The 14,268-nt window shown below is 40.2% G+C and overlaps 1 long non-coding RNA gene across 1 annotated transcript in view; it reads left to right on the forward strand.

Moving 5' to 3' along the window:
• The first annotated feature begins 976 nt into the window (after window positions 1-976).
• LOC123388322 overlaps window positions 977-14,268 on the forward strand; it is a 45,142-nt gene continuing 31,850 nt past the window's right edge. The window contains exon 1 of the long non-coding RNA XR_006602887.1: window positions 977-1,464. This is a non-coding gene — a long non-coding RNA (uncharacterized LOC123388322). The remainder of the gene's footprint in view (window positions 1,465-14,268) is intronic.

A 14,268-nucleotide genomic window follows, 5' to 3' on the forward strand; every position in this document is an offset into this window, starting at 1 on the left:
TGTAAAAAGAAAAGAAAAGGAGAAGGGGGAAGATCCTTGTGTTCTGATATGGAAAGACTGTCTAATATACTGTTAAGTGAAAAGTGTAGAACGCTGAATAGCATAATACCACTATGGAAGAGGTAGAATAAGAATCCGTATTAGTGTTTTCTAATATTTGCATAAAGAAGTTTTGGAAGACTACACAAGAATCTAACAACAATGTTTGTATGTAGAGGATTAAGAGAGAACTAGATAGATTTCAGGGGGTGAGAGGGAAACTTGTCAGAGTAAACTATTTCATCTCATTTAATTTTTAAATCACATTTTACTAAATGTTATCTACTTAAAAATTTGTACATTAAAATAAATGAAGTAGTTAAATAAAAATTAAACCATTCTAAAATCAAGTAAACAAACAAATGAAAAAGTTTGTAGTGACAGAAATTATACCAATACTGATGAAAGTAATTGCTGATTAAGGCAAGTATAGGTCTACCAAGACAATGATAAAAGAAGATTAGGAGCAGTTTTTCATAGGAACTATTATTATTTTGGTCCCTATTTATGTAATATCCCTTCATTTATCATTTACCTATGACCTGTATCTTCCTTTTCTGGTTACAAAATGTGGAAAATTGAAAATTAAATTGAAGAATGATTATATTTATTTTGGTTGGCTTCAAAAACCTGTTACCTTATGAATAAAAAGTTTTTTTATAGTGAGCTCTAATCTTTAAAAAATCACTTCCACATTCGCCAAGTAGAAATTAACTGTAGTGCTCTTAACCACCAAAAGAAAATTTGCCCAACTCTTAATTCTGCTTCAGTCCTAACTTCCAACTTGGTATCTCTGGGTTAAACAGAACATAAGGTTAAAGTCACAGAGCCTTGAGAATCAAAGAGTTGACGCTACAATTGTAGAGTTAAAAACTATATTTACTCCAAATTGCAAAATGGTAGGTATTGTATGTGATGTTTAAGTTGCGGCAATTGTTCTAGTAATAAATGTAATATTCAGCAGCATTTTTCATAGATTACTCAGTTCGTCATTAGTGCCATTTGCCTCTTTATAATAATGTGCACTTTCCTTTAGAAAGAGCTTGGTTATTTCTTTGGTTGGGCCTATTTGCTCCTTTTTTATGTGAGATTTTTCAATACTATGAAATGATGCAGAGCAAAAAAGGTCCATCCACTTCACTCTCGTGTTGCCTCCTGCGCTACCTAAACCACAACAGAACAATGACAGACAACAGAGCCTTTCTCCTCTCTAACAATTCAATCACCATGACAACCAGCAGAAGAACGTTGGGCCAGAAAAAAGCATTGAGCTTGAGGGACTAGACTAATCAAAAAATGGAATAACATGGCAACAATTACCCTGATGAGTGAGAGGGAAGCTGCGGATGCATTCAGACACCTATGGCACTGCAGACTCCACGCACTCAGCATTTTGTGTTTAGTGTCTTGTGTTTTTGAGAGCAGGTAAATAGACAAGATCGAATTGTGTAACAGAATGTCAGTGCTCTAGTTAAATAGAAAATTCCTTTCCTTTGGCTGTGCTACTTCAAGCGCATTGAAGAGGGTTTAGGGGAGATGAGGTTTTGAAGTGAAATGTGTAATAGATACAATATGAGTGCCACAAGGCAACGTTATTTAGTTTTAAAAAAGTAAACTTGGGGATGTTCCCCCCCATACACACACACCCCCCTTTTTTTTTTCAAATATGTAGGCACAAGTAAAGGGAGAATGGTGTTAGGTTAGTGGCTCACACGGTCTTAAATCCACCTTCATGTCAGGAACATACATGATTCACCCTTCTTAACATGTTTCTGGGCTGTATCGATTCCTTTTGACAAAATCAAGCACTGTGATTTCAGCAGTGTCCATTCTGATGTCTGGAGAAGGATACTTAAAGGGCATGACAATTTTGTGGGTCAGAAAGAGGAATATAGGGGTATAGCTACACGTTCTACTCATCTCCTGCCTCCACAGCTGCCTTGGTTTACTTCCAACACAATTCTCGCCATCCCAGAGGAGATGAACATATTGTATATGTCTCTTTCTTTTAAATGGCATTTATATTGGCATTTACTTCTTGGTTGTAGATAAGAGTGGTTGGATGGTAAATAAATTTTCCAACGCTGACCTCGGCCTCAATTTCTCTGATTAAATTTTTCCCACAATTTTTGTACTTTTCTAGGTGCTGTGCTTAATCAATTTGGTGGATTTTTAAAAAGATTTTATTTATTTATTTATTTGACAGGTAGAGAGCACAAGTAGTCAGAGCAGCAGGCAGAGGAAGAGGGGAAAGCGGTTCCCCACCAAAAGGGAGCCCAGCTCAGGGCTCGATTCCAGGACCCCTTTGATCATGACCTGAGCCGAAGGCAGACGCTTAACTGACTGAGCCACCCAGGCATCCCATGGACGTTTTTAATGAATCACATTATCTGGTTTTGATTTATCAATGACACATCTTTCTTCCCTCGCCAAGCAGAAAAAATGTAATTAGGATTATTTCATTAAGTCATAAACAGGAACTGATATCCTTCTTTAAAAAAAACAAGTGTAAAAGGTATGAAATACTGTCATTTTCACAGGGAAACTGGAGGTAAGAGGAATGAGACCTAAGTTTTCATAATGCTTAACTTAAACTATTTGTGTTGTGTGGGGTCATAAAGGTTCCAGTCTGCAACTTAGAACTAGTTCTGTCTCTGCAGACTTCCTAGACTTCATCTCATGCCAGATCTCATGCTAGACTTCCTAGACTACAGCATCTCCAGTTACCTGTTCTAGAATGTAATGCATTTCCCTAATCTGATTATCTTGACTTCTGTGACTCAATAGACCTATCTAAAATGGGTTGCTTTTTTAGTCTATGCTTTTTTTTTTTAATGGCTGGCAGGGAAGGAGAAGAGGCAGCTTTATGAGTTTACTTTGAGCCTAAAGGAAATGTGTATTAATGGTGAGAACTTTTCTATATGAATGAGTGGGTTATTCTCTTCATTTTGGTCTTGGTTAGACCAATAATTTCCTCATAGAGATTGCTCATTGGGAAGATGATTTTAGATTGTTTGGCCTGGGTTAATTTTCTTGTTGCGCAGGTAAGAAGAACAGCACAGTCAGAATAAAGATAGCCACTTTTAAAATGTTTCTTTACTCATAGTTCATCTACTTCTCAAAAAGAGATTGAGGCAAGTTATACAAGAAATGGAATTCTAACAAAACAGAGACTCTTTAGTAGAAGCTAAAGGGCAGCAAACAAACATGAAGTGATAGCTGAAGAGAAATTGGTATCAAGGAATCCTAGCCCCAGAAGAGTACATCTTCCAGCTCTGAGCTTTCTAGCAGCCAGGCAAAAAGAGAAACTCTTATGAATTACAGAGCCCTCTTTGGCTTATCATAAAAATCACGTTAGTTCTTTTAGAGAAACAGCCTTTTACCATCTCTGAACTCCTCCAGCTGGAATTTGTCCTGGGAAGCAGTGTGTGAGAGGCAGCCAGTGAATTTTCACAAGAAGTTGGCTTTCAGCAGCACCCCTGGAGGAGGATTTGTTGTCCTGACTTTGGCTGATGTGCATCCTGAGCCAGGAGCAAAGTAGAGTCATTTTTTCCCTCTCTGTGATCCGGGGGGGAAGGGAAAGGGAAAAAGAAGGTCATACAGAGGGGTCCACATCCCCTGAAAGCGAGTTATAACTGCTTGTTTGGAAACCAAAGAGTAGAGGAGGACTTGAATTTGACCAAAGTGTTTTTGTTTTTGTTTTTTAATCAAAGAGCTTCTTCCTTCAAAGGTGAGGCAGCTGGTAACCGGATATTTGGAAGGGGCTCATCAGCTGCAGTGGGACTCCTCCCAGAAAAAGGCCAGTTGAGCTACTGCCAGATCTCATGCCACATTCGAATGAAAAATGAGGGTTTTTTATGAGATTATTGTGAAAAGGTGAGAAAACAACTAAATGGGCTTTGTAGGAGATAAACAGTGATATCTTGAGTAGACCACACTTTACAAAAGCCAGATCTTATTTTAGACAACATAAGCACAATCATTCTTTCTACACAGTCCCTGATATTTTACTGTGCTGCACAGAAAATCTGCTTATCAGTTTTAACACCCTTCTCTGAGTTGCCAGATAAAAGGCCACAGCAATCGGAAGAAATTTATCTTTAAAATGTTTCTATTATACTTGGTGACAATGCCGTTTCCACTCAGGACTTCTCTAGTATGTATTTTTTTTCTTCCTATGGATGAAGCAGGAATCAAAAGGGACTTTTGCTCTGCCTCAGGAGAACAATACAGGCATGCAAACACGGATCCCGGGGTTGCATTACGCTCTGAAAGTGCTTCAGGGAGCTGGTGGTGCTGTGCATGTGCATCGAGGCAAGAGACTAGATGTTCTCGGAAATGCTTTGCAGTACAAATTTGTGTGGGGGTCCCAAATGGAGTTCATTCCTGTCTAATTCTCCCTCTTTTTATTTCCCTTCAGTGGCCTTTTACATCCTGGAGTATGTCTTAAGATGAGGCATCTGTTGAGGTTTCAGACTGAGGGAAAAAGCAGCCCCCTGTTTCAGTTTACCCTCTGCACGCTGTGTTTTTCACTGCAGGATTGTGAGGCTGACACTTACGGGGCATCTACGCTGTGCAGATACCAGCTGCGTCATTTCACTCACCTCATTGCTAATTCTCACTGCAGCCCTATAGAACCAGAGTCTTGTGCCTGAATTCTTGTATTAACCTGCCATTCACTCAACACAGTTTTGGAGAACCCATGCCACAGGCCAGAAGACCTAGTTGTAGATGTTGAGGACCCAGTGATAAATAAGATACGGCTCCCTGCAAAGAAATGGAAAAACTAACCAGCAAAAAAATTAAGGGACCTTACTAAGGAAAGTATAAAATCAGAGTATGAAACCATTTGTAGAATTCTGAAGCTCATGCTGGTTCCTCCCCCCACACCACCGCTTCTGTTTACTAGCTCCTGTCTTCTGTGACATTCTGAGGTTAAGAGCACTGATTTGGGGCTCAAGGCAAAGTTTGCCACATATAACTGGATGATCTTAAATAAAATTTATTTTGATCTTAAATAAAATTATTTAACCTCTCTGACTGATTTTTATCTGTAAAATAAGAATGCTAACACCTACCCCATAACTTAAATGAGATTGTGTATATAAAGCTTAGCACTGGCATGCCTGGGTGGCTCAGTGGGTTAAAACCTCTGCCTTTGGCTCAGGTCATGATCCCAGAGTCCTGGGATTGAGCCCCAAATCAGGCTCTCTGCTCAGCAGGGAGCCTGCTTGCCTCTCTCTCTCTCTCTCCCTCCCTGTACCTCTCTGCCTACTTGTGATCTCTGTCAAATAAAATCTTAAAAAAAAAAAAAAAAAAAAAGATGAGCACATAAAATGCTCAGTAAATGTAAAATATGATCATCCTCATTTTCATTATGGCTTTCCCTTACACCATGGGACCTCTGGGCCTGTTTGCTTTCACCCAGAATTAAAGTCTCATCCCTTTCTTTCCTGGCCAGCTTTGCCTTGTAGCCTGTCACAGTTTTTGCTCAGGTGTAAGTGACACTTGCCATGATTTTGCTGGTTCACACTAGGGGTCTACAGGAACAAAGATGGAGAATATCTGTGTGACCTTATAAATTACCAAGAAGAGAGGCCCCAAGGGAAGAACTATGAAGACTTGAGTTTTAGCATCTTTGATTCTTGAGACTCACACAGGAGTGAATTACTGCCCTCTGCCCATATGTTTGCCTTTCTCTTCCAACTGGGGAACACATTAAGGAAATGACATGGTCTTATTCATCTTTGTCTTCCTAGTGTCTGTCATGGTGCTTAGATATAGTAAGCGCTTATTAAATATTGTGGAGTAAATGAAAACTGACTTTAAAAATAAAATTTATTTGTTGCTTTAAGTCGGGTACATTTCTGCATTTCAGAAGTACCAGAAAAACATACCAAAATGTTATGTGAAATGCTGGTTTTCTCCATGTGCTGGGATTTGGAAGTGATATTTTTTCTTTGTGCTTTTAGAATTTGGTAGATTAATAACATTACCAGCAACTGGTGTTATCAAGAAAAGGTAACACTTGTGAGATGTTTGGACTTGACTTGTGAGATGGAAGAGCATGGTATTTCTAGACCAAAGAGTGACATGGGAGCTGGAGCTTCCAGAAATTCAGGGTGGTGGTGGAATGCAGAATTGTCCTTGTGCTCTCACCAAATACTGAGCAGGCCATGGTTTATATGGTTTTGGAGTTCAACTTTGTCACTCTTTTATGGAGCTCTTGCCTCTTTGAAGCCACTATTGCCTTCAGCCTTCCAGTAAGGGGCCAGAGTGACCAATCCCATTGGATAGGAGTCAGAAAGTTTATGCTTTTGACCCAAGTTTAAGGTCCTACACTTTGCTCTCCTCTAACCTAATCTTCTATACCATAGCTCAGAGCAGTGACTTATACCCCCTTCCCCCAGTGCAAATGCTTACTGATAGGAGCAATTGACAGGAGCCAGGATGCCTAATTATATTTAGTTTACAAGTAGTGTCATTTCTTAATGGCTTGAGAAATTTTCATTCTTTCTCCTTTCCTCTGCTGCAACTAATTCTCATAACTGGTTGTTTTCAGCAGTGATCTACATGCTCTTACCTCTTCTTCACAATTAGTGGGACATGAAGGTGTGTTTTGTAGACTCTGAACTCTTCTGCTTCCAAACTGGGCTCTGGTATGGCTGTAAAAGTTATGAGTCACTGAGGAACAAGTTCAAGTCAAGCATTTGCTGCTATGGCCTCACAGATTATCTTGAAAAATGCATACTGAATCATCATGCTGTTGTCTGGGTCCGCACAGGTGATAACTGTGTCTTTTGTACAGGTGCAGTGGCAGGCTGGTAGATTATTTGACTTCTGGGGATCACAGGCACAGGCTCACCCCATCAGCCCTTTATAAAACACTTTCTCTGATAAGAAGTAATTGCTGGGAATTCCACACACCAGATTAGGAAGAAGTGAGTGGGTGTCATAGGCATGAGCAATTTGATTACTGAGTTAGTCTTGACTAGATTTTGTATCATTTTTTAAAAAGATTTTATTTATTTATTTGGGCAGCAGGGAGAGAGAATGCATAAGCAGTGGGGAGGGGCAGAGGGAGAGGAAGAAGCGGATTCCACACAGAGCAGGGAGCCTGTTGTGGGACTCAGTCCCAGGATCCTGATATCATGACCTGAGCTGAATGTAGATGCTTAACCCACTGAGCACCCAGGTGCCCCTAGATTTTATATCTCTTTAAAAAAATTATTAGTGGGGAGGCTGCTGGGAAGATGGCAGAGTAAGAGGACCTTGGGCTCACCTCTTGCCATGTGGCCACCTAGAGAACACCCACCTAGGCATAAAGAAGCCAGAAAGATACCTGAAAGCTGTCAGAATAGACTCTCTGCAGCCTGACGTAGACAAGAGGCCACAGTGAAGCAGATTCACCCCCTCTGATTGCTCTTGGCAAGATCCCATCAAAGCAGTATCCCAAGCCTGGCAGTGTGTGTGCAGGCCAGACAAGGGCTAGCACCTCTCCAAAGTGAATCCTGCTTCAGGGAAAGGGGAGGATAACCACACATCAGTCTGATTGTAGGCCCCGCCCACCAACAAAAGCTTCTCAGGGGAAGTACCTACAGTTTGGTGCTACTTCATCTCTTCATTCAGGTGCTAAACACCTGGTCTGACTCAACTCAAGCCCAAGGCAGCCCCAGACGGGCCCACTAACACCGCAGGCAACAGACTCTGCCCACAATAGGCAGAGAGCCATCACAGACTGGACTGAAGGCATACACAACTCCACCATAATGGAAGGACACCCCTGTAGCAACACATAGAGGAGACACCCCTAAGGGACCATTTTCTGGTGAAAAGGAGACATTGCACTACAGGACCTCTTCTTCATAAAGCCATGACTTTCAAGTATGGGAGACATAGGTGACTTTCCTAACACAGAGAAACAGACACAGCAATAGACAAAATGAGGATACAGAGGAATATGTCCCAAATGAAAGAACAGAAACAAATCACAGCAAAAGACCTAAGTGAAATGGAGGTAAGAAACATGTCTGATAGTGAATTTAAAGTAATGCTCAAGAAGATACTCACTGGACTTGAGAAAAGAGTACAGGACCTCCATGAGATCATCAAGAGAGAGGAAAAATAAAAAAGAACCAGGTAGAGCTATTGGACTCACTAAATGGCAATAAAAATAGACCACCTGGAATACATAGCAAACTAGAGGAAGTAGAAGAACAGCTTAGCAACCTGGAGGTCAGAGTAGTGGGAAATAATCAAGCTGAGCAGATGAGAGGGCAAAAATATATGCCCTCTCATCTGTTCAGCTTGAGAATAGACCCAGGAAGCTCAGCAACACTGTCAAGCATAACAGTCACATGTTAGGGATCCCAGAAGGAGAAGAGCAAGAAAAGGGGGCAGAAGGTTTTCTGAAGAAATAGTAGCTAAAAACTTGATGCTGAGGAAAGAAAGAGAAATCCAGATCCAGAAGACACAGAGAGCCCCCAACAAAACCAACCCAAAGAGGTCTTCACCAGGACAAAAAATAAGATAGCCAAAAGTAGTGATAAAAAGAGAATTTAAAAAACAACATAAGAAGGAAAGCACTCATATATAAGGGCGACCCCGAAGGACTATCAGTGGGTTTTTTAGCAGAAACTCTGCAAGCCAGAAGGAGTGGCATGATAAATTATAACTGCTAAAAGGAAAAAAATCTATAGCCAAGAATACTCTATCCAGCAAGGCTTTCATTTAGAATAGAAGGAGAGAGAGAGTTTCCCAGAAAAACAAAAGTTAAAAGCGGAACCATCCACGTCCCTGTCACACATGATGTCACCTGTGGGTGCCAAATTAACAGTCCAGCCACCCTCTTGCCCGAGTTAGCATGCATGGCCTGTCACCTGCTCAGTGCCAAGTGAACACACCTTCACCTCAGATTGCCAAGGGCTCAAACTGACATTCTTCCCCTCAAATTCCAGTCCCTGTGTTCAAGTTTGTGCATGAAAGTGGGCGTAATTATAATAGCAGAATGAAGGAACACAGTGATACTAATTCTGTGGAATATATAATGGATAAAAGGAGTGTGCTAGGCTGAGAATATCTCCAACAAGCATATCCAAGAACACATACAGCGTGATTCTGGTTAGTGAAAGAAACAAACCTGGGAAAAGTAAAACAAGATGAAATCAGAGGGAGACAAACCATTAGAGACTCTCAAGCATAGGAAACAAACTGAGGGTTGCTGGAAGGGAGTTGGGTGGGGGGATGGGGTATCTGGGTGATGGACATTAAGGGTGGCACTTGATGGAATGAGCACTGGGGGTTCTATGCAACTGATGAATCACTGAACTCTACTTCTGAAACTAATAATACACTATATGGTAATTAATTGAATTTAAATTAAAGGTACCCCTCAAAAAAAATGTATTAGTGGTAGCATGAACTAGATTCTCCCACACATAGAGTTTATTATTTGGTAGTAATTTAGGCAATTTGGTGAAATAAGTTAATGAAGTAAATTTAATCTTTGCTAGAGCTTTAGCCAGCAATGTGTCATCTTTCCCAGGCACATTCTTTTGCTTAGCTAACTTGCCTCTGTTTCTAAGAGACCCTCAAAGGGTGATGCTAATGGTGGGCTTCCAAGTTCCTGAAGATATCTTTTGCCAGAAGATACTTTGAAAGGCACCAAGTGCTCTCCTGGAAGGGACTTCCTACCTGAATCCAGGAAATCATCTTTTCAGGCCTCTCAAAAAGTTCAGAGTTAAGCCCTCTGTTACTCTAGACAATTTAAAAATACATTCTGGAAAGTCTGTTTTTTTTTTCTTTTAATATGGGAATAATTGAGTTTGCTTAACTTAATCGGCTCTTAGGAAGTTGTGGTGGTATAGTGAGTTGAATGGTAACCTCTCAAAAGTTGTGCCCACACAGAACCTCAGAATGTGACCTTACTTGAAACAAAGGTCTTTGCAAATGTAATTAAAGTAGAATTAAAGTAGGGAATCTCAAAATGAGATCATCCTGGATTGTTCGTTTGGCCCTAAATCCAATGATAAATGTCCTTATAAAAGACAGAAAAGGAGAGGACATGGAAACATAGAGGAGAATGTCATATGAAGACAGAGACAGAGGTTGGAGTTTTGTTGCGACCAAGCCACGGAATGCCTAGAACCACTAGAAATAGGAAGAGGTAAGGAAGGATTCTCTCCTAGTTCCTTCAGAGGAAGCTCAGTCCTGCTCATATCTTGATTTCAAACTTCTGGTCTCCAGCATCATTGAGTAAATAAATCTCTGTTGTTTTAAGACAGGCAGTTTGTAATGATTTGTTTTAGTAGCCCTAGAAAACTAATCCAAGCACATTCTTTGAGGTTCAGGATTGTAAGTGCCCCTAGGGTGGCAGAATGACTTGGGAATGTGTATTCCTAAGCGTCATTTTCTGAGAGGTCTGGATTTAGTTGGTTTGTTAGAGTTACATCATATTCTTTTGGCACCTGATGAGGCATCAGCATATTTTAACTCACTCTGGAAAAGACCCCAAAACTGGGACACTAGGTGGCAATTTTTGGTAAAGGACTGATTATGAATGCAATAAGTTCTTTATGCATTTTTTAAGTAAACAAATAGTCCCTAATACCTTTTCCATTGGGAGTTCACCTTCTTGAAGAACCTGAGGAACACCAAAGGTGTGAACAATAATTAACTTTTGATTGCAGTGTAGAGCCAAAAAGTCCTGTTTTGTTATCAGTTCTCTGAATCTCTAAGAGATTAAACATTTGATTAAACATATTTCAGCAACAGAAACTACTGAAATGGCTTTTGAACCATTTTAGTCACGTAGCTGTGTATTTACCATCTACGCAATGAAACAATATCCTGTACTCTGCTCATTTGTTTATGTGCTTGAAGGAACTGGGCTTCTACATCTATTCATTCCATCCTTTCTTGAACAACAAGGAAATGATTCAATTCAAGAAATATTTAGCCAGTGCCTATTATGTGCCCTGGACACTGTTAGATCTGGTGAGTTAAAATAAATGTGAAAGGCAAAGACCAAAAGTGCTTCCAGGTTAATCTATTAGGAAGAATGAAATAATCCTGGTTTCAAAGACACCTCAACTACCTAAGAGAGACAGCTGGAGAGAAAAGCAAGCTTCACTGCACTGCTGATTTTCTCCTCTCTGGTAGCTCCTTCTTGGTTTATTACCAGACCTCTACCTCCCTTGGTAGACATTAATTGGAGGAGTCCTACAAGATTTGAGTAGAGGTCTCTTTTCTTCTCTCTCTATCTCTTCCTAGGCAAGAATGTCCATACCCACTAATGCTTCAATTGCTACCAAGACACTCAGATATAGATCTTCTACCCAGAGACTTTCTCACAGCTCTGGACTGCCACATACATGCACATACAGCATGCCCATACAAAACTCACTCACTAGCATTGGCTTCTCCTTCAGATCTGACCATTTATCAATGTTCCCCATGCCAGAGAATGACCAAGACAGAAACCAAAGAGTTAACTTTGATTCTTCCCTCTTCCATATCTTTATCTCTAAAACATCATAGAATCCTCTCAGTTTTGCCTTCTGGATTTTTCTCAGCTCATCTGTTTCTCTTCATTTCCACTGTCACCTCTCTAATTCATGGTACAACCTAGTCACAAGAGTGACTTCCCATCATTTTTGCCATATTTTGTTGGTTAGAAGCAAGTGTCAGGTCCTGTTCACACTAAAGGGGAAGAGATTATAAAGGCACAACAACCAGGGAGCCAAGGTCATGGGGCCAACTGAGAATTCTCCCTAACACAGATCTCAGCTCCAACTCTCTTCCTCAGGAAAACCTCCTCCAACCCCAGAATTGGGTCTTATCCCATTCTTACAAGTTCTCATAGTACCATATACCTCTTCTTCATAGCATTTATCACAGTTGTAATTTTAACTTAGTTAAATGACTGATTACTTTCTGTCTTCCACATTTGTTGGTCTCATGAGCTTTTGTTTTGTTCATAGTAGTACCAGGACTGGGACATTGTAGAAGCTCAAAACTGTTGAATAAGTGGACAGAAGAGTCATGGAATCTGTCTAGACTTTGTTGTCTTGATTCCTCATGTAGAAATCAGAGAAAATCTCACTTCTAGGCTGTTAGCTTAATAGGCTGCTTTTCATTCTGGCTGAAAGAATGATGTCTGTAATGGAGCAGTATAAGTTTTTTGAAAAGGGGAGTGGAATACATAAATAAATAAATAAAATTTTAAAGAAAAGGGAAGAGGGGGAGGGAGGGAAGGAAACTAAGCTTTTATCTACCATAATGAAAACAGGCAAATCATGGTTTTTCAGAGTTGTAACCACAAAGAAGCATCCCAAATTGACAGTAATGTTAGAGGAAGTCAGGGAAAGAGTGGTAACCTGGAATCACCAATAAAAGTTATTGAAACTAATTTATTTTTATCTTATTTTCTGGAATTTCAGATTAGCTTGTGTTCAGGGATCTTTGCTAAACCATTGACAGATATAGGTTGATAGGAGAATTATGGCCAGATTCATGTTTGAGCCATTTTAGAAAAGAGACATTTGCTTGGTTACCTGTGAGGTAACTGAATGAGCTCTCCCTTTTCTGAGACTAGCGTTCTGACTTGTGGCCCAGTATCATAGGATCTTCCTCACCTGCTTCGTGAAGGTGGTTAGCACTACCACCTCCATCATTATCTCTGGCAACTTGGAGGAGTTATTCTGTGCCAGCCCTATGCCAAATACTTGAGGTGTGTTATCTTGTTTACTTCTTATAATCCCTGTAAATATGTAATGCCTACCATATAATAGTCGTTTTCAAATTGTGACTAGTATCAGAATCTGCTGGATGATGGTTAAAGCACAGATTGCTGGACCCTGCCTGCAGTTTCTGATTCAGTAAATTTGGTGTGGGGCCTGAGAATTTGCATTTTTAACAAGTTCTTCGATGTAGGTGTGATGAGGCTGATCTGGGGACCACACTTTAAGTTCTTAAGTTCAGAGAACAGTAGTTCTTGAGTGTATCACTCCCCATTTTCCTGATAAAGGAACTGAGGCTTAGAGAAGTAAATAAGGTTACATGGTCAGTTAAGTTATGCAGCAGGATTCAGATCCAACTTGAGTGACCTAAAATCACCAGGCAATGCTGCCAGAACCAAACATTCTTCTAAACTCATAACCAAAAGCCCAGCAATGTTGGGATAAATCAATCTTTAGATAAATTCAAACTTATTTTTTTTAGAATTTAAAGATTTTATTTATTTATTTGACAGATCACAGGTAGGCAGAGAGACAGGCAGAGAGAGAGGAGGAAGCAGGCTCCCCACTGAGCAGAGAGCCCAATGTGGGGCTTGATCCCAGGACCCTGGGATCATGACCTGAGCGGAAGGCAGAGGCTTTAACCAACTTAGCCACCCAGGTGCCCCAAATTCAAATATTCTTGATCACATTGGTTTGGCTAAAGTAACTACTTAATAAGTCTTAAACAGTTATGTCATTAAGTTTCAGTATGTTTAAAATCTGAAATTATTTAAGAGTTCATTAAAATGGCAGTTTGAAAATCTTAATCAAAAAACAGAGAAATCCAAAAATAATTTGAATAGGTTGACTCTGGAAGAAAATCTCTCATTCACTCCTCATGGAAGATGAAAGAGTTGGCTAGCATCAGAATCAAGCCTAAGCAAGTTCTTTTCTTGATGGGTATGAGAAAGGTCTAGCAAGCACAGACAAAAGCATACCCTCATTATGTTCATTCTCTATGCAAATCTATACCCGGAAGCCCGAAGTTTTGAAGTGGTAGATACTGTAGGTCAGAGGTAATATTCAGCTCTTGCTGAAATATGACCTGGACTGTGCTGTCAGTATTCACTTATAAGAAGTGGGTCCTCCTTTCCATTCCCATCTCCCATCTCCTTCCTCTGGACCTTGCCCCAGGTGCTAACTTTGTCCCAAAGGCTTCAGGCTGGTTTTTTAGCCTGAGGCTTTCCTCCCTAATGATAACCAACAGAGTAACAACTTTATCTTTCTTTAAAGGATGTTTTACAGGATGTTTTTCCCAACCTGCAAGCTTACAGAGCCATTATATTCAAGATTCATCAAGACATATCCCTTTTTCTTTCTGTCCTTCATCTTACCAAACTTGCTTTTCATTGTTTCATAATGAAATTTTTGCACCAATAAGCAAATCCCCTCTTCCTAAGCCTTTATACATTTTATTCCTGCTTCCTTTCCCCCATACCAGTTACTGTAA

The sequence above is a fragment of the Mustela putorius genome, unplaced genomic scaffold (assembly GCF_011764305.1).
Source record: "Mustela putorius furo isolate JIRA1106 unplaced genomic scaffold, ASM1176430v1.1 tig00003898_pilon_pilon_pilon, whole genome shotgun sequence".
NCBI classification, from domain to species: Eukaryota; Metazoa; Chordata; class Mammalia; order Carnivora; family Mustelidae; genus Mustela; species Mustela putorius.